The sequence below is a fragment of the Macrobrachium nipponense genome, chromosome 41 (assembly GCF_015104395.2).
Source record: "Macrobrachium nipponense isolate FS-2020 chromosome 41, ASM1510439v2, whole genome shotgun sequence".
Classification (NCBI taxonomy): domain Eukaryota; kingdom Metazoa; phylum Arthropoda; class Malacostraca; order Decapoda; family Palaemonidae; genus Macrobrachium; species Macrobrachium nipponense.
The window spans coordinates 23,476,156-23,495,485 of NC_061102.1; positions in this window are offsets into that span (position 1 = coordinate 23,476,156).

The following is a 19,330-nucleotide window of genomic DNA, read 5'->3' on the forward strand; positions in this document are numbered from 1 at the left end:
TGGCCCGGTAGTCCACGTGCCCAGTGAAGGCTGACGTTAGTCCGACCTGCTGGGGAAGGAAGAATGGGACAGGAGGATAGTAGCTTTGCACGTCTCCGACCATTTACCCGACTCGATCACTTACATTGAATGGTGTCATTAGGCCTATAAGACGAATCGGTGGCATTTTTGGGTAGGGAAGGGGGGAGTGCCTCAAGGAGCGGTTATTCCACCTGAAGGTGTTTCTGTCACTTGTCTGCTTTTGGGGAGACTGTGTGCGTCTTGGTATAATTAATTGCTTTTGTTGTAACAAGACTTTAGGATGACTTGTAATTTAAAGTAAAATAAAGTTATAGTTTTTCTTTGGTTTATTTGTGAAATTCCTGTAATTATTTTGCTCAGACATCTGAGAATATAAATGAATATTCTATACTTTGAAAGTGAATCTTGCAGATAAAAATATCATGTAAACTGAAAATAGCACCAAATTAAGTAGATATAACCTTTAAAAGTATTGAATTAATGACATGAATTTGAAGTTATTAAGAAATCCAGTTTGAATAATCCATTGGTGCATATCCAGTTATTAGGCCAAAAAATGCAACTGAAATCATTTTAAAGCTAAATCTTTAATTAAAAAATGTAAAGCAGCAGATACATGATCTTTGAGAGACTGAAACTAATCAGCATAAAATGTTGTATAAATATAAAAATGATGTGGCGGTATATTTCTCTGATTCAAAATAAGTGCCCCCATAATTAAACATTGTAGGTATAATTAAATTCACATGAAAAGTTTAGCCAGGCAAAGGTATTTGAAGGAAGGAAAACTAATGATAAAAATATGAATTCAAAACTGATCATATCAGTTTTAAAAGTTTGAGCTGAATGAGACTAACTTGAAAAACAATGAATTTGCAATTACACATACTATAGAGTATTTCTACCTCGGATAGGAGCTTATGGTCAGACATGTTTCAGCTTTTTGCTGTCAGATTTGACAACAAAATGGCAATATTTTTGGTAGATTGAAGTCTATCATGTTCATTATCATGACCAGACTTCAATTTGGCCGCAATTATTGGCATTTTGATATAAAACTTTGTCAAAATGCTGAAAAATATGTCCGGTTAACAAGCTGTCAGACTTAAAATGTAGTACAAAGTTTCTCTTCATAAGAATTAATTCATTTTATATATAAATACCTCTGAAAATTAGGTTGAATTAGCCTTATCAATTAATATTTACTAGTAAAGGAATATTCTCAGCTCTCAAAGTCAAGGATTCTGTCAGGTGATAGATAAGTCAATGTTTGGTGGTTAATATGTTCAAGATATATTTATCATCGTTACCGTTTCTCCTTATTTGTTTTCGTGTTTTCTATGAAGTGTAATTATACCAATAACACTCGTTTTCTACTGCGAAGACGAGAGAAAAACTTAAAAAAACTAGAAATATCGACTAAAACGGAAAACAGCATGTGCGTTTTATATCCGTAGAGTTCTTCACAAGTCATCCATTGAGAAATTGACTTTGGAAATTTTTAGGGGGTGGGACATAGTACTACTTCAGGACGAAAGCCTGGCTGTTTAAGTCATGTTTTATGAGACACTACAGGTCAACCAAAACATTTGCCTGAGTAAGAAACTACAGCCATGAGAGTAAACTTAAGTCTAGGCTTGTCTTGCTGTATAGCCTTGCCACGCCAACCTTAGGCTTACTGTACTTCACATCAGTCATTGACATTTGCGAGTCTAACATATCTCCCCTTGTGACAGAAAACTGGAAGACGTCTTGAAGAGCACCAGGGAAGTATATGAGACTTCTTCCCAAATGGCCAATCAGCTGTCAGCTTAGGAAACTTAATTATTAAGCCCTTTGGGTCGGCTTCAAAGTTGGTAACCGACTGGCTTCATTACCTCCAGCTGAGGGAGCACTCTCTCTCCCTCCTTCGGGATACTATTGCAATGCTGGCTCAGAGTATATATATATATATATTTCACGGGTTTAAATAAATGTCAGATTGTCTCATGGTCTTTATTTAATCTTTAAAAATTGCCTAAAATACTGATGTCATAAGCATGACGTCACTTTAAAAGGATGTCTTGTCTGACTTCATATGAACAGATACACCCTTACCTGCATACAGTAACGACAAAACCGAGTCACCTTTTGTAGTGACGTAATTACTATTCCAAATCATACTCAGCCTATGTATGACGTCACTGATGGACCATTTCAGCGCTATCAATGAAAACTATGGAATTAGTGAAGTCAGGCGGCCACGTTACTCGTCATTTACGTTCGATAAATAAGACTTCAACGATTGACATGGCAGTTTTTTTCTTTTTTGCATGAATATTTATTAATGTGTGTGTATATTTTATATATTATATATATATATATATATATATATTGTGATATATGAATAGATATATAATAATATCATAATATATATATATATCTATATATATTATATATATATATATATATATATATATATATATATATTATATATTATAGTATGTATAGTTTTAAAAATAACAAGTGACAACTTTCACATTCCCCAGACTTACTATTTGCTGTTGGACCAGATTTTGAGTGTTCGAGAGAGAGAATAACCTAAAATGCCATTTTCTATTGATAATTTTTCTACTCTAGAAGAAAATGTAAAAAAGTAGTTTAATGGTAAACTATAGTAATCTTGTCTGCCCCGAGACTAAATTTCAGAAATCAAATAAAATCACTTTGAAGATAAAAGATATCGATATTATTATATGACGAACGGCGTTGCTAGTAATGCAAAGAAAATTTCTGATTCCTATTCATACTAAAAAGAGGGCATTACATGCTATTAATACCAATAAAGATAATTTTTTAAAATCAAGTAACGTTTCCTCAAAGACATCTCTATTGAGTGCTATGACAATCCTACCATAACGTTTAGTTGTTTGAAGGCGGAGTATTATATATTGTTTTAGCAAGACCACGAATAAATCCTGCATCGAAATATATGATAATTATTATTAAGGGAGTTCTATATATCTAAAATTGAACCATGATCTTATCAAGGGAACTTTCTGGAGAATGAGCGAAGTTCTCAACAAAGGGACCAAGTTCTTCGTTCTGGTAGCAAATAATGGCTGTTGCTCATCCTTGTCCGGAGAGGATGCAGGATTACCAACATCCACCGAGGCTTTAACACGCAATTAAGGGCAAAGGACGAACGCTAGTCTTTACGAGAATGAATGCATTGAAGACTTTAATTGATTCCCATAAGGATTACTTTGTCATTTTCGATCCAAAAATTAGCAAATGACGTAGAGAATGCTGAAAACCTCTGGTTTCGCATTGTGAATCCTTTCAATTCTGTTCAAGAAGTCTCCTGATGTTTGGTGTGGGCGTGGTTCTTTATAGCCCCCTCCTGGGCGTGGTAGGAGAGTCTCTTAGATAGGTGCATGCTGGTCATACCAAAGGTGGGCATAAGTAACGTGGTTGCATCTGGAGCGAAGGAAATCGGCATGTTGTCATCTTGTGCCTGCATAGACAACGCCTCCTTTACACCTGGGTGGCTGTGCGTTGAAGGAAGGCTTGTAGTAATTGTAATTTAATTCAGATGTTATTCATTACACATTCTTAAGGTAACTGTAATTGTAATTTTTCATAGAAATTTCTGTTTAATGTTAATTCTAATTGTAACTGAAATTTGCTAAACGGAAAGTGATGTCAGACTACAGATGACGTCTCATACTGAATTATTTCTTGGAAATCAATAAAAATCTAAACATTTCCTTAATTTTTCCTGATTTATGTGGCACCAGACAGCATAAATTAGCCATATTAAGATGTCAACATAGTTAAAATGACCGCCTTTGCTCTCTGACAACTGAAAAATGAGGAGCTGAGTATAAATGGGGAGGAGCTTAGTGATAGAAAACGATCAAGCAAATATCCTCGGGGACTATGGTATCAGAACACAAAGGGAGATATGTGCCAATAGACCAGACGTGACATTGATTGACAACATTAAGAAGAAAGTATCACTCATTGATGTCGCAATAACATGGGACACCAGTATAGAAAGGAAAAGATTGAAAAATGTCAGGAGAGAGAGAGAGAGTTTATCTGTAAAAACTGAAATGTAAATATATACACTGATCTTCACCCTGCATGTGAAAATGGCCTCCATAGGCTCTCTATTAGCCTGTTTAAGTGTAGTGTCAAGGAATAGGCAGAATCCAGACTTCGAATCAAAATATAAACGTGAAAAACTCTACGGGTTCTACAACGAATGTTTAACTACAGCCCATGACATCTTTGAAAAACTTTGACTTTCATAATCAACTATTTTAGACATGCCAACCTTCGGTGCGATATTCAGCAATTCAAGCAATAATGAGAAAATCATAATTATGAAAATATATATACATAAAATTACTGCAGGTGAGGCAGCAATTACTTTAAATTTAACACAGGAATGTGAAGACCCACAAGGAAGGCTACCCTCTATGCCCGATCATCAGCCAAATGCTCGCCCCCGACTTACGCCTTGGCCAAACGCCTTAATAAAATTCTTACTCCCTATATCCCCTCCAGGTGCTGCCTCACGTCATTGGTGGAATTTTTGGAGAAGATCCGTGACTCCTCCGGTGCGGGAACCATGGCATCCTTAGATGTCGAGTCCCCATTCACCAACATCCCAGTCGACGAGACGATAGGGATCATCATGGAGCGGGTATATAGGAATCCTGACATGAGACCCCCGAACATCCCAGAAGACTCATTAAGAACCCTGCTGGATATCTACACGAAGAGAGCCCCTTTCACCACCCACCAAGGACAGATGTACCGCCAGAAGGATGGTGTAGCGATTAGGTCCCCCTTAGGAGTCCTCTTTGCTAACTTCTACATGGGAGAAGTGGAAGAAAGGGTCTTCCTTCAACACAGATGTCCCCGCACATAAAGACGCTATATAGATGACATCTTCGTACAGGCCAACTCCGAGGATGAGGTAGAAGCCCTTCGACAGCAGTTCCTGTGTCACAGTGCACTCAACTCTTCACTATCGAGTGCAGCAGCAACAATCGGCTCCCCTTCCTCGACGTCCTTGTTACGAAGACGGATCAGAATCTAACTACGAAAGTCTACACCACAGCTACGAACCTTGGACTATGTCTAAATGGAGATAGCAAGTGTTCTGCGCGGTTCAAGACTACCACTGTCAGGGCCTTCATCAGGAGGGCCCTCTTGCACTGTTCAACGTGACAGGATACGCATCTCGAACTTGACCGAGCATCCGAGATGCTGATCAACAATGGGTACTCAAATAAACTCGTAACCCGAGAAATATGAGCCACCCTCGACAAATGGTGCAAGACGGAGGAAGAGAAAAGGAACATTCCAACCCTGGAGGATATAAAACTTTTCTACAAAGCCTTCATGCACCACCAGTACAAGGATGACGGAACAGCCATCAAGAAAATAATAGAGGAACACGTCTGCCCTATAGAGGAGGGGAAGAGAGTGTCCCTAATTATTTATTACAAGAATCTGCGTACAAAGGACCTCCTGATGAATAAAAACCCTTCCCCCGCCCGTAGGAGACCCCTTAAAGCAGTCCAACGTCGTCTACCGATATGTATGCCCCGCCCAAGGATGCCCTGTGATTTACATTGGTATGACGACGATCTCCCTTTCTAAAAGCATCTCCTGCCTCGCCCAAGAGAGAGCCATTAGGCAGCACACCCTTACACACCAGCAGAACATCATGAGAGACGACATCATCAGGAATGTCAAAATCATCGGGAGAGCCCCTGACCCACGACGTCTGCCCCTCCTAGAAGCACTTTTTATTCTTCAACAAAAGCCTCCCCTCAACACCACTCAAGAAGCATTCCTGATACCAACGTGTGTGAGGAGGACTACGCTAGTCCCGCAGCCCGGACCATTGAGATACAACAAACGAGATACCGACTGTAACCCCTACTGGTATTTAGGAGTAGACTTGTAAACTGTGAAACTGACCGTCTGCCGAAAATATATGGGTGACTTACTTAACAAGCACCACTAATTGCTCGTTAGATTTTGGGTCTAGATCCAGTATATGAGAGACCAGATGAAACTAATATATAATATATCTGCAGACTCTACTGATTATAGAATGACTAGTGACAGACATTTTGGAGGGTGGGTTCCCCCTGACAGACGCACTGAAAAGGGGGTGTTAATTCGATCTAGATCCAACTTAGGAGATACCGAGTAAAATTTACACTACAATAGCACTGCACATCCTAGAATACTGTGGTGGTAATGACAGACATTTTAGTGGGTAGTTACCCCCTGACAGACACCCCACAACGAGTTGGGGGAAGTGGGAAAGGGAGGGGGAGACAGGATCTCCATCCAACATCGGAGATACCAAGTAAAATTTGTACTACAATAGCACTGCACTTCCTAGAATGCTGTGATGGTAATAACAGGCTTTTTAGTGGGTGTTTACCCCCTGACAGACACCCCACAATGAGTGGGGAGGGGGAGACAGGAACTGCATCCAACATTGGAGATACCAGGTAAAATTTGTACTACAATTGCAATGCACATCCTAGAATGCTGTGATGGTAATGACAGACATTTTAGTGGGTGGTTTCCCCCTGACAGTCACACCCTAACAGGTGGGCAGGTGGAAAAGCAAGCCCTGATAATGAATGTCTAGATTAGTATAGTGGGATACTATTGACCCGTATTATACATTATCGTGATATATTTAATAAATATTTTTTTCCTTTCGCAGTGTTTCCCAACCTTTGGCACTTTGAGGAACCCCTGAGACAATTTTCCTCATCCCAAGGAACCCCAATACACACACACACATATACATATATTTATATATATATATATATATATATATTATATAATATCTATATATATATATACCTAATATATATATATATATATATATGTATATATATATATATATATTGTAAGCATTTGTATTAATTACCTTTAGTAAAACAGAGGGGAAAAAATCTCGCACGATAAAATAAATTATAGGACTACGATTTCTCACGCCATGTTTAACGAAAAATATATACTTATAAATAACAAATAATTAAATAAAACACGAATTCTTACGGAACACCTGGCGATCGTTCACGGAACCCTAAGGTTCCGCGGAACCCCGGTTGACGATGGCTGATCTAACACAAAAATTATTCATTTGTTTCATATAAATAACAGTCATCTGTAGGCCCATAATAATTCAGTCATATTATTATTTTGTCAAACAAGCAATTGACTTCAATTATAGTGGGGGAGCCCGGGGCTAGTTGGCTACAGGGGTAAGTTGGCACACTCAAAATGACTTTAAAGTTTACCATTAGATGACTCTAATACATATACTGTGTAATTGCCGCGTGGTTCCTCAATTACCAGCAAAATTCTATATGAGAATTTTTTATTTTGATGGTAGTAAGTAAATATTTTAATCTTTCTGTTATTTGCTATTACATCTATACATTCATAAAGTTTATTTTTCAATTACAGCATAGTTTTCCTTATGGTTTAAAGATTCTATACCATTAAAATTATTAGTTCAAGGCTTCTTGGTGTGGACTGGTAAGCGTTTTTGTACCAAATGGTAGGGATGAGGCAAGTTGGCTCAAAATAAATGGGACAAGTGCAGACTTGCTTCACGTCATTTGATAACAATAGTAAGCCTATTTATTTATATAATTTACGTTTTGTTTCTGTATTTTTGGAAGGATAATGAGATTAGTGTCCTATTATTTCCTCTACATTGTTCTCACAAGTTGCAGCCCCTGGATTTTAGTGTATATAGACATCTGAAGAAATGTGTTAACAGGGCATGTGATTCGTGGATGACTGGTAATCCAGGATCAAGTATGCCCATCTGTGACATTCCTGGTAAAGTTTCCTCGGCTTTACCTCTAGCTGTCACTTATTCTGATGTTTTCAATTGGTTTAGGATTGATTGAATTTCAACTTTGAATTACAGACTATTTCAAGATTTTGATTTTACGGTTGGTTATGTAACAGACTGAGAGAAGTCCGAAAAGACACATGGGCTTCGGATCAGTCATCAGCGTGATACAGAGTTTAAGAACTGCTCCTGTTGATCCAGAAGAAAGTTCAGCTGAAGAGAGCCTGTGTTGGTAAGCCAGGAGAAGTGTGGGTCCAGTGCAGGGCATGTAACATGTGGGAGCATGAAGACTATGACGAAGATTTATTTCACACCTGCCACAATTACAACTAGATGATCTGAAGTAATACTAATGCCTTATATTTTGTATTTTGGAAATTCAGAGGGTATTTTTGCTATTTGATTTGAAAGCAATGTAGTAATTTTCTTTTAATTATCAATGTGCCAACTTACCCCATAATGTGTGCCAACTTACCCCGTGGGGCAAGTTAGCACGAAAAGTTATTTTTTTCTAAAGCTTATTGTTATCTTTTGTTGAAAGCAAACAACAATTATTTTGCTCATGATAAAGACGAATGTTAATATTTTTCAATGGTGGCAAGAATTTTGCAAAAATGTTTGTTTTATATTCGCAATAACCAAAATTGTAAAAAGTGTGCCAACTAGCCCCGGTCTCCCCTACTCGCTTTAGCTTTGTTTACGAGATGAAAATTAATGTAGCGGTGGTTGGAAGACTGGCACTATAAAGTAGCATATAAGTTCTTATCATTATTAGAGTTATTGCTGTAAAATGTCTATGTACATAACATTTGTTAAATAGAGTTATGCGCCCATTAAATAGATAGTAATACATATACGCTATAGTCAGGGTACAGATCTTAATAATTGCGCTATAGCGAACTCGGTTTGTTTTATCGAAGCAGGACTACCTTCTTTTGGTTTCAACTGACTTTTATGCTAATGAAATCATAGATACATTTTTGTATTATCAGTTTTATGAATGAATATTCTTGTTACTACAATCGATTTTTTTCGGCTGGTGTAAAATTCGTCAGATATAATACGCCTGGCTGAGGAAGGACACAGAGGATCTCTGTTTTTTAAACAATCTCTCTACACACCTAGTTATTTCGAACATTTCCATTCTCTCAAGAAGATTATGAATAAATATAAGACCAAAGAAATAATCACCTAGCATTAATGAAAAGAAAACAAGAGAAATGAAAAATTAGTGTGATTGTCAATTTTTTCTATCGTTAATGTTTAATGAGTCAGTGTTTAGCGAATTGTTAGGGTTTAGTGAGTAAGCGTTTAGTGAATGTTTATGAGTAAGTGTTTGATGAATGTTTAGGGTTTAGTGACTGTTTAATGTGTCAGTATTCAGTGAATATTTACTGAGTCTTTAGGGTTTAGTGAATGTTTTGTGAATGTTATTGAATGTTTATTGTGTAAGTGTTCAGTGAATGTTTTGTCAAGACCCTTTGCATCCATAGAAGTTTTGGAATCTTTTTCCTTATACAACTCTATTATAGCAAGTAGAATTCTCTCCAGTTGCTATTCTACAGCTTTCACGGCCTCCCATCTACAGGATCAGCGTGTCTCACTTTAGAGACTTCAATTTGATGTATGGACTTTATGGTGTTAGGTCAGTATCTGGAATGTGTACAGAACGGAGAACATTCTCTCGCTTAGGTGTATTAAAGAAGTTGTGGACGGACTGGACAACTCCAACAGCATGCCTGTTGACAGTATTTTCCTGCAATGTATCCTGTAGTGCAAGGTTGATTAAGTGCCCACAACAGTGGACATAGATGGCCTTGGGTGCAACCTCTTGCACTCTTGTAGCTACACATTTCTCTTTGCTACTCATGCTAGATGCCCCATCATAGCACTGGCCAACTACATCCTCAATTCTCAGCTCCATGTTGTGAAGTACATCCAATACCAGTTGGAAGACTGCCTTTCCCTTTACAGACTTTACTTCATGGAAGACTCTAGGGTCTCTCTCTCTCTCTCCTGCACGACATATTTGTTCATAATATTAGCTTCTAACATATTCTATAATTATCATACATATTACTTATATATACTCTCAATTGTAATGGTAATTCACATGCGATTATTTATCATTTGGTTACAAATACAGGTTTGTATTTCTTTTTATTCTTATACTTATTTAAAAAAAAGCTTTCCCGAATGCCCAAATATTTCAACCATTTGCCCGACAAGTTTATTTCTACTTTTATTCATTTTTTTATTTATTATTATTTTTTATATAAAATAAAAAAAAATTCCTTCCCCCAATGCCCGAATATTTCGATCGGTTTGCCCGAACTTTAGCCGATTCCCCGACCCAAAGGGGCAATTGCCCCCTACCCTGCCCCCCTGGATATATAGAACTCCCTTAATAATAGTTATCATATATATCGATGCAGGATTTATTCGAGGTCTTGCTAAAATAACATAATAGTTCCGCCTTCAAATAACCAAACGTCATGGTAGGATTGCCATAGCACTCAATAGAGATGTCTTTAACCGTACATTCACTCGATAAAAAATATTATCTTTAGTATTATTGGTATTCCTAGCCCGTAATGCCCTTTATTTAGTATGAATATGAAGCAGAAATCTTCTTTGCATTACTAGCAACGTCTTTCGTCATATAATATTATCAATATCTTTTATCTTCAAAGTGATTTTATTTGATTTCTAAATTTAGTCGCAGGACAGACAAGATTACTATAGTTTACCATTAATCTACTTTTTTACGTTTTTTCTTGAAGTGGAAAAATTGTCTTTATAAAAATTGTGTTATTTTAGGAAATTGGATAACTAGAGAAAAATTGAGTCTCTCTCTCTCTCAGAGGTCCCGGTAATTAGTCTTTGACCTAAAGTCTGCGTATATGCTATTTCGACACTCGAGTCTCGATAGCCATTTCTCTCTCTCTCTCTCTCTCTCTCTCTCTCTCTCTCTCTCTCTCTCTCTCTCTCTCTCTCTCAGACATAGGCGTACCGGCCAGGGGAGCAGGGGGGCAAACTTGTCGGACAAATGGTTGAGATATTTGGGGATTCGGGAAAGCTTTTTTTAATAAGCATAGGAATAAAAATAAATATAAACCTGTCTGTGACATATAATAAATAATCGCATGTGAATTACCATTACATTTGAGAGTATATATAAGTAATATGTATGAGTTATAGACTATTAGGTGCCGATGCTTTTATTATAATTTTCTGTTAGACATCGTATTTCTTTCATTTTGAAATCTTTATCATTATTTATCTATCATCGGCTACAGCTAGTGTACAGTAATATAAGATATACTATAGCCATGATTTCCATAGCATTATTACCAGATAATTTGGTTAGGCAACACAATTAGTAATGAATATAAAGGTACAAATAAGTACAAGATAAAGAATAATGTAATAAGGAACGGTAATCAGTAGGGAAACTGTAATATTAGAAACTGAATACATATCATTCTAATGAGAAGTCAATGTTACGGTCAGCATAGTACCATACGTCAATGTTCTTATGCATTCTGGCTATACTGCTACTGCTAGCGAAACAGGATGCACAGCAGCCAGCAGGCAGACAGTTGATACTCCTGTGACTCCTCTCTCGGCACTCCTTATCTAATTATTTTTATGCGAGTAATATATATATATATATATATATATATATATATATATATATTATCTATATATATATATATATATATATATATATTGTATGGTACGAAAAAGAAGTGTTTCAGTCTTCTAACTTTTGATAAAACATTTATAGATATGGAAAATGACTCGGTGTGTCCAGGGGAATAGATCAGAATTTTAACACTTTAAAAGAAGGATTATGAGTCAGCGCAAACAAGAGTACTACTATGGAACGCTGCTGACGAAATTGAAGGAAGTTATTATGGCAACAAGGACACATGTGATATCTCTGAAAGATGAAAATTAGGTCGCTTCGACCCTTGGATGAAAACTGGGAAATATAACAAGAAAAACATAGAAAAATGTAATATATATATATATATATATATATATATATATATATATATATATAATATATATAATATATACATTGTTTTTCACTCTCCTTCGCCATTCTTCTTCTTTGATGTAACAAACCGTCTCCGATGCCGTCTCCATATGCATCGTCAGTCTGGGATTGGTCGAGGCCTCTAAGTTAACCCCATTGCAGGATTTAACCCACCTACCATTTGGTACTGTTGCGCTCTTATTAAAATGACTTCTGTGCTCTCGTTTCAGAGTTATCTCTCTTATTCTCTGCTCCAAAAGATCTACCAATCTATTTACAGTTTTCTCATTATCTGTGTCCTTCATTTTACGTACAATGTGTATTTTGTTCATACACCCATGTTTTACATATCTCGTGCTTGTCACAACCTAATTATTCTCTCGATACATCTTACTTAATTCCTACCATATGTATCTACTGCCTCTCGCATTATAAGGCAACACACGGACACGTTTATTTACTTTGCAATACCAGTGATTTCATTTTACCCTCTCTACTTATTGGCGTTATTTGTCGTCCGTTTCTTATACTGCTTTCCTTTTCATTTCTCCAAATCTATGCCAGTACTTACAAGCCGTCCCCTACCGACGTCTACCTATCATACTAATTACATAGCATTTTTCTTCCTTTTGCTCGTGACAATGAATTAACTAGTCTTCCGGAGGAGTGAGGACATAGAATGGCCCCTGTAAGTGAATGCGTATCATTACTATTCGTGCTTCTTTTCCATTGTCCTGTTTTCCTACCCAATCCGTATTCCCACCTTTTCTCCCTTTGTTGTCATTCCCACTTACTTCTTCCTTTTCCTCTTTCATTTTAATTTTGTAATTATCTCCCCTTGTTTGTATGGTGTTTTTACGTTGCATGGAACCAGTGGTTATTTAGCATCGGGACCAACGGCTTTACGCGACTTCCGAACCACGTCAAGAGTGAACTTTTATCACCAGAAATACACATTTCTCACACCTCACTGGAATGCCAGAGAATCGAACTCGCGGTGGTGCGCCAACACCATACCAACCACGCCACTGAAGCGCTATGTGCTTTTCCTCTTTAATTTTGTGTGATTCTCTTAATTGTCTATCAAGTTATTGAAGTTTTTGTTTGTTCTTTGGTTATTAGTCATATCGTCCAGTATAGATATAATCGTTTTCTTATACTTTTTACATTTCTCTTGAAGATTTTCACCTTCTTTGCCAAGTGCCTGTTGGCTTCCCGTCACTACTTCTTGTTCAGCTAGCATGTTCTAAACATATAGTAGCTTTCCCTGTTTTTTCAGCTATCTACCCAAAACTTATCTGGTAACTGTTCTATAAATGTACCTCTCATAACCTATTTGTCTACTTCTATTATATTCTTGGCATATGCATCACTATCACTATCTTCTACATATTTATTTACTATTCCTCGGCACTCTATAGAAGCAGACTAGTCCTGATATCTTACAAGTAAATTCTATGGCACAGAAGTTACTTGCAAAATATCAGGACTGGTCTGGTTTTGTTGAGTGCTGAGGAATAGAAAATATGTGGAAGATAGTGATGCAAATGTTCTATGTAACAAAGTTGTGGCATGCTAAACTTGTCCACCAATCACACATGTTACATGATACATGATGCACTGTCTCCTATACATACGTATATTACACTAAGCAGAAAATTTCATCTAACCTAAGCGTAACTCCTCCTATGGCTGTCCCCTTGCTCAGCTCCTCCAGTTTAACTATAGTAAATTCACATCAACTGTGCATTTGATATCTAGGCCAGTCCCTTACGACGCTCCTGATTGGTTGTTGATAAGCCATTCACAGGGCTGGAAACTCTCAATCTCTCGAGAGAGTTCACATGGGTAGGATCTATGTTCCACTTCTCCTTTCAAATGTACCCCTCGGGAGAGGTGGAACATACATCCTACCCATGTGAACTCTCAAGAATGACTGAGTTTCCAGCCGTGACTGGCTTATCAACAGCCAATCAGGAGCGTCGTAAGGGACTGGCCTAGATCTCGGATGCACGGTTGATGTGAATCTACTATATTTCCTTGTTAAAGCTGAGCGCTTTTCTTTAACAATGACGAAGATTAATTTTTAAAGTACCATGGTGTTTTTGAAAAGCATTTCGCAGTTTCCATTTGTAAACGAACTATGCACGCTACATTGTGACGTCCCAATGCCCTAAACCATTTTATTTTTCACTACGTCAGCCTATGCTGAGTTTCACACTATGTCGTACGTAAATGTGACACGATATCGGACCTACATGCGACTAGCAGTCGACTATTATCTCTAATGTACCTTTTCACACTATGTCGGTCCGGCACCGCATTACAGCCGACAGCCCCACCGGCCATGTCCGGTGCTGCACCCAGACGCGATTGCAGTTGGCCATTGCCTTCAATACGTGTCTTCACACTATGCGATTTTTTCTTGCATATACGTGCGACAGCAGTAGACTTCCACTGCTTCTGGTGATAGGGTGCATTGGGTATTGAAAACATTTGAGGGATATAAATAGTGTTATTCCCGTTGCTGAATAACCACTGGTTCCATGCAACGAAAAAACACCATACAATAATATTAATAACAATAGTGTTATTCGTAAATAAGAAAGAACTACAGGTATGGATAGCTCAAGTATAAACTACTGAGAAATTATTTACTAAATGATTTGCTGTTTTTTCATTTAGGTTACATATACGTTTTGATACTGAAATTATTAGAAGGTTATCGGTAGATTATTGATATAAAAGAGGACTAAAAGCTTTTGATTTCGATATATATGATTTTTTGAGAAGTTTTTATAGATAACACTTACGTTTTATTTACATTAATTAATGAAACAGAGAGAGATATGGATTTTTTTTATATCAAAGTAAAAGATTTTAGTTTTTTATATAGATATATCAGTTTATACTTTTGGTAAATAGAGATGTTTCAGCTAACACTAGTTGTCTTCATTTCTCCTTTTTAATTCCTATATGGAAAAGCAAATTTACAAGGAAAAGTCCATGTTATTTCCTCTTACCTGATGGTAACTGCCAGTTGTTGTGCTGGCGAAATATCATCTCTGAATGTCGTATTTCTTTTAGCAACTGGTCATGTAGACGTGACAAGAGTTCCTCAAAGGTTGTTTTAGACATTCTGAAGTAATTGAAATATTTATCATTATCTCTCTTCAGCTTCTCGAAAATTGTGGCCTTAGTGTATTCAAAGGGTGTACCCAGTGAATTCTAGGTTTTCTCTTCTTTTTTCTCAAATGTAATGAATAAAGACAACAATTTTCTCCTCCTGTCCATCTAGTCACCACTACAGGCTGAGAGCAGACTGCAAGCGCTTGTCAAAAATTGGATCACTTTGTACGGCAGTCGGACAAACGTACGATTTGCGCAATTTTGTGTCCGACAAGAATCGCATTGTGTGAAAGGGCCCTAAGCTAAAAGACATTAAAGGGTCTTTGCAGAAGCTTAATATGTCTATCCTGAAACAACTTTAAACTCTGGACTCGCTTAAGTTAAACTTGATTAAGTGTCCCTGCCTATTACTTCATCACGGCGCGCGCAGGGTTAGCGTCATAGTGGTTAGCGTTCTCTGACAGGAAGTTGATCGGCACAATAATTGTGTTAATAGGCTATTAAGTGACGTTAGGGAAGATCTTCAATAAGTTCTAGCCACTTGTCATTTTTTGGTTTGTATGGTGCTTTTACGTTGCATGGAACCAGTGGTTATTCAGCAACGGGACCAACGGCTTTACTTGACTTCCGAACCACGTCGAGAGTGAACTTCTATCACCAGAAATCCACATCTCTCACTCCTCAATGGAATGGCCGAGAATCAAACCAGCGACCACCGAGGTGAGACGCTAATACCATACCAACCACGCCGCTGAGGCGCTTTAGCCACTTGTCATGGCATTAATTAAGGTGATTTAATCCACTATATTACCAAAAAAACAGTCCTTACGTTGGGAAAGACTTTGTTTAGTATGCATACGATCAGCTTATAATCAAATACAAGAATACTGTAGTCTGTTCACACAATAGCTGAAAATACAAGATAACCCGTAAAACACTTAATGTGCCATTGCTGGGGTCATTTGGCGTAATCAAAATGACAATTTTTTTAATAATTTGTATTTTTCCTAATTACACAAACCCGATGTCTTTACATGTTAATATTCTGCGATGAAGCATATTTTTATGTATAGACCGAGGGTTTTTATGTTTTGTAGGAACAAACATGCTGTAATGATATGATACGATATCATACCATTTGCAAAAATTTGCCTATTCTCTTTTGCAAAATTACTTTTGGATTACAAAGCAAGTATAATTGGTGCTTAAAGATTGAGGATTCTATTTCTCCTCCAAACGTCACCTAGTTGTTAATCCCATTTATTGTCTAATCAGAAAGGTATTTCATTCAAAATTTTCAGTTTGAATTATAAGTTTTCCCTTTGTTCGAGCGTCTACGAAACACAGCATTGTGGGTTAGAAATGATACCTCTGGATTATTTTTGTATTTTTCATGAAGGAATGAAGGAGGGTATGATGTATTGAAATGTTACTGTTTCTATTACTGAGAAACAATGCTTTTGTAATTGTCTACTGTGTACATTGTGTATGTTTGTAAGCCAGAAGAGTAGAATAAATCTTAAAAGATCGACGCCTAATTTGAGTCTCCCTCCATGCATGCAGCTACAAACCACATACATTACAGAGGGGAGATCTGCAAGTCACTTAATTACTCCACCTTCAAATTACTACACCGTATTCCTTTAACCTTTCTTGCGAATCTTGCGAAAGCTTCTCCTTTTAAGATCAATCACGGGATGGAACTTGTTGATCATTTTCCTGAGCTTTTTTCAAATGCTCACTTTTGTAATCCCCATCAACTTCCTTCATTACCACATTTTGAGCATTTAACTTTGCTCCTGTAGAGCCTCTTTCGAGACTTCTCCTCCATGCCAGAAGCCTAAAAACTATTACTGGAATTTTAGTCTCGCATAATTACAAATATAATCAATATAACATGGATTAATATGAGAATATACACTTATAGATATGTATGATAAAGTAGGTGTAGTTGTGTACGAAAATCACACTTAATTACACAGTGTGACATGGATATATAGCCTGTGCCTAAAAAAATGTTGTGGTTTATCCGTCGAAGAATCTTTGAAAAAAAAATCTGCAGGGGCCAAAAAAAAGGCATAAAACATGGGGAGAGAAACAAACATTTTGTAAACTCATATACAGATTATTTATTAACAGAAGCTATTCTCAAGTGAATATATGCATGGAGAAGAAACCAGACTAACATTAGTAGCGAGAAAACCTGAATTTGTGATTGTAGGGTTTAATTTTTAATTTAATTGATTCTCAACCTCAATCGTAAAGTTTTGCATCAAGGGAATTTCCACTGGGGGTGGGGGGGCGGTCATTGGTGGCCAAGTATTTGACAGGAGGGACCCGGGCCCCGCCCCTGCACCCCCATAGTGACGTCCTTGATGCTTTATTTTTAGCAATATCAGTTCAATGGATAAAGCACCGCCCGATTGCCTCATCTCTGTGGTGACATTGTTGACCGGAAGTAGCCTAGGCCTATATTTAAATTAGTTTTAGTAATGAAAATTTCTTTCTCCCGATATGACTGCTACAGACATCAATGCAGTGAACTCTCAAAGCAATAATAAAACATTAGAATATGCTGTAAATCGATTGTTTTCTACCAAGTATTGCATTAGGCTATTTCTGTGATTTTTTTGAAATTCCTAACTTAGCATTAGGCCTAGCATATACGCTCACGTGCATGACTAACGTCAGTGAAATTTTTATATTTCACCTAGCTATCCACAATTCCTTTCATTTCAGACATCCCTTATTCAGTTAATGTAGTAATTCATATTTTTGTCCTGCGTTTTCTGGTCATTGAATGGTGTATGGACTCATGGAGGGGTGGAGGTGACTATCAAAATTACATCGTCTCACTCCATGAATGTCATGAAGTCTCCGAGTCTGACCGGCCACAAAAACCAAGTTACCTAAACTGTTTTTTTTTTTTTTTTTTTTAATAATATCCTATTTCGAATATTAACGATGTAATTCGCATACAGTAAATTATTAAAACACTTTTCAGTTGCAAATGTATACCCAGATATCCTTTTATTTACCTAAAACTTACACATATCGTAACTATTTAAAGCCCGGGACGCAGTGTTACCATGCGAAAACACCACAGGCGGATGGATAGATGGAAAAATACAAGTACCTATGGTGACAGAGTTTGAGTAAGCTTGTAATAGTGTTCTCCTGAAATGTTAAAATTTGCGAGGTTTTTGTTATTTCATGATGAAAAAGTATACAAAACCACTTCACTAATAAACAACACTTTATACACGTCACTTTAGGCCACTTAGAAAACCGTCACTAGCATAAATCGATTTGTAATTGTTGACCACGAAAGAAGGAAACAGTGAGTTGGCCGACATGGGCTAGCCTAGCTTAGCCTAAACACGTGTGAACATAGCAAGTTAACTCTAACCTGCCGAAGGAGAAATATCTTCATTAGTGATACTATCTTATCATACGTTATTAATGGTCTGATGTATTCAGTTAGTATTAACTCAGGCTATCCCATCTTCGTTTATTCGGGGTGAGAACAATACGACGACGTGCTCAGCATTTCGTTCTTTCTTGCCAGCTGTTTACAAAGTAACAAAGTGCGCGGGAGCCGGGAGGGAATGCCGCTTGGGTAAAGTTCACAACATTACAAAACAGAACCATTCCCTTTTTTATACATATGCACAACAAAAGTTACTTTTACAGAAGCGAGAAAATACACAAAATACACGAATACAAAAATCACATTCATGAGCAAAAATTGAATACTGAAGCAAAAGAATTCTTAAAGAACTTCACGCCTACCATGGCATGGAACTACATAAAGGAAGCTCACTGCTGATATGTAAGAGAAACTCAACTTCTCCTTCACCGGCACACACCATTCCATGCTACTATATGTTTAGAACATGCTAGCTGAACAAGAAGTAGTAACGGGAAGCCAACAGACACTTGGCAAAGGTGAAAATCTCCAAGAGAAATATAAAAAGTATAAGGAAACGACTATATCTATACTGGACGATATGACTAATAACCAAAGAACAAACAAAAACTTCAATAATTTTATAGGCAATTAAGAGAATCACACAAAATTAAAGAGGAAAAGAACATAGCGCCTCAGTGGCGTGGTTGGTATGGTGTTGGCGTACCACTGCGAGTTCGATTCTCTGGCATTCCAATGAGGTGTGAGAGATGTGTATTTCTGGTGATAGAAGTTCACTCTCGACGTGGTTCGGAAGTCACGTAAAGCC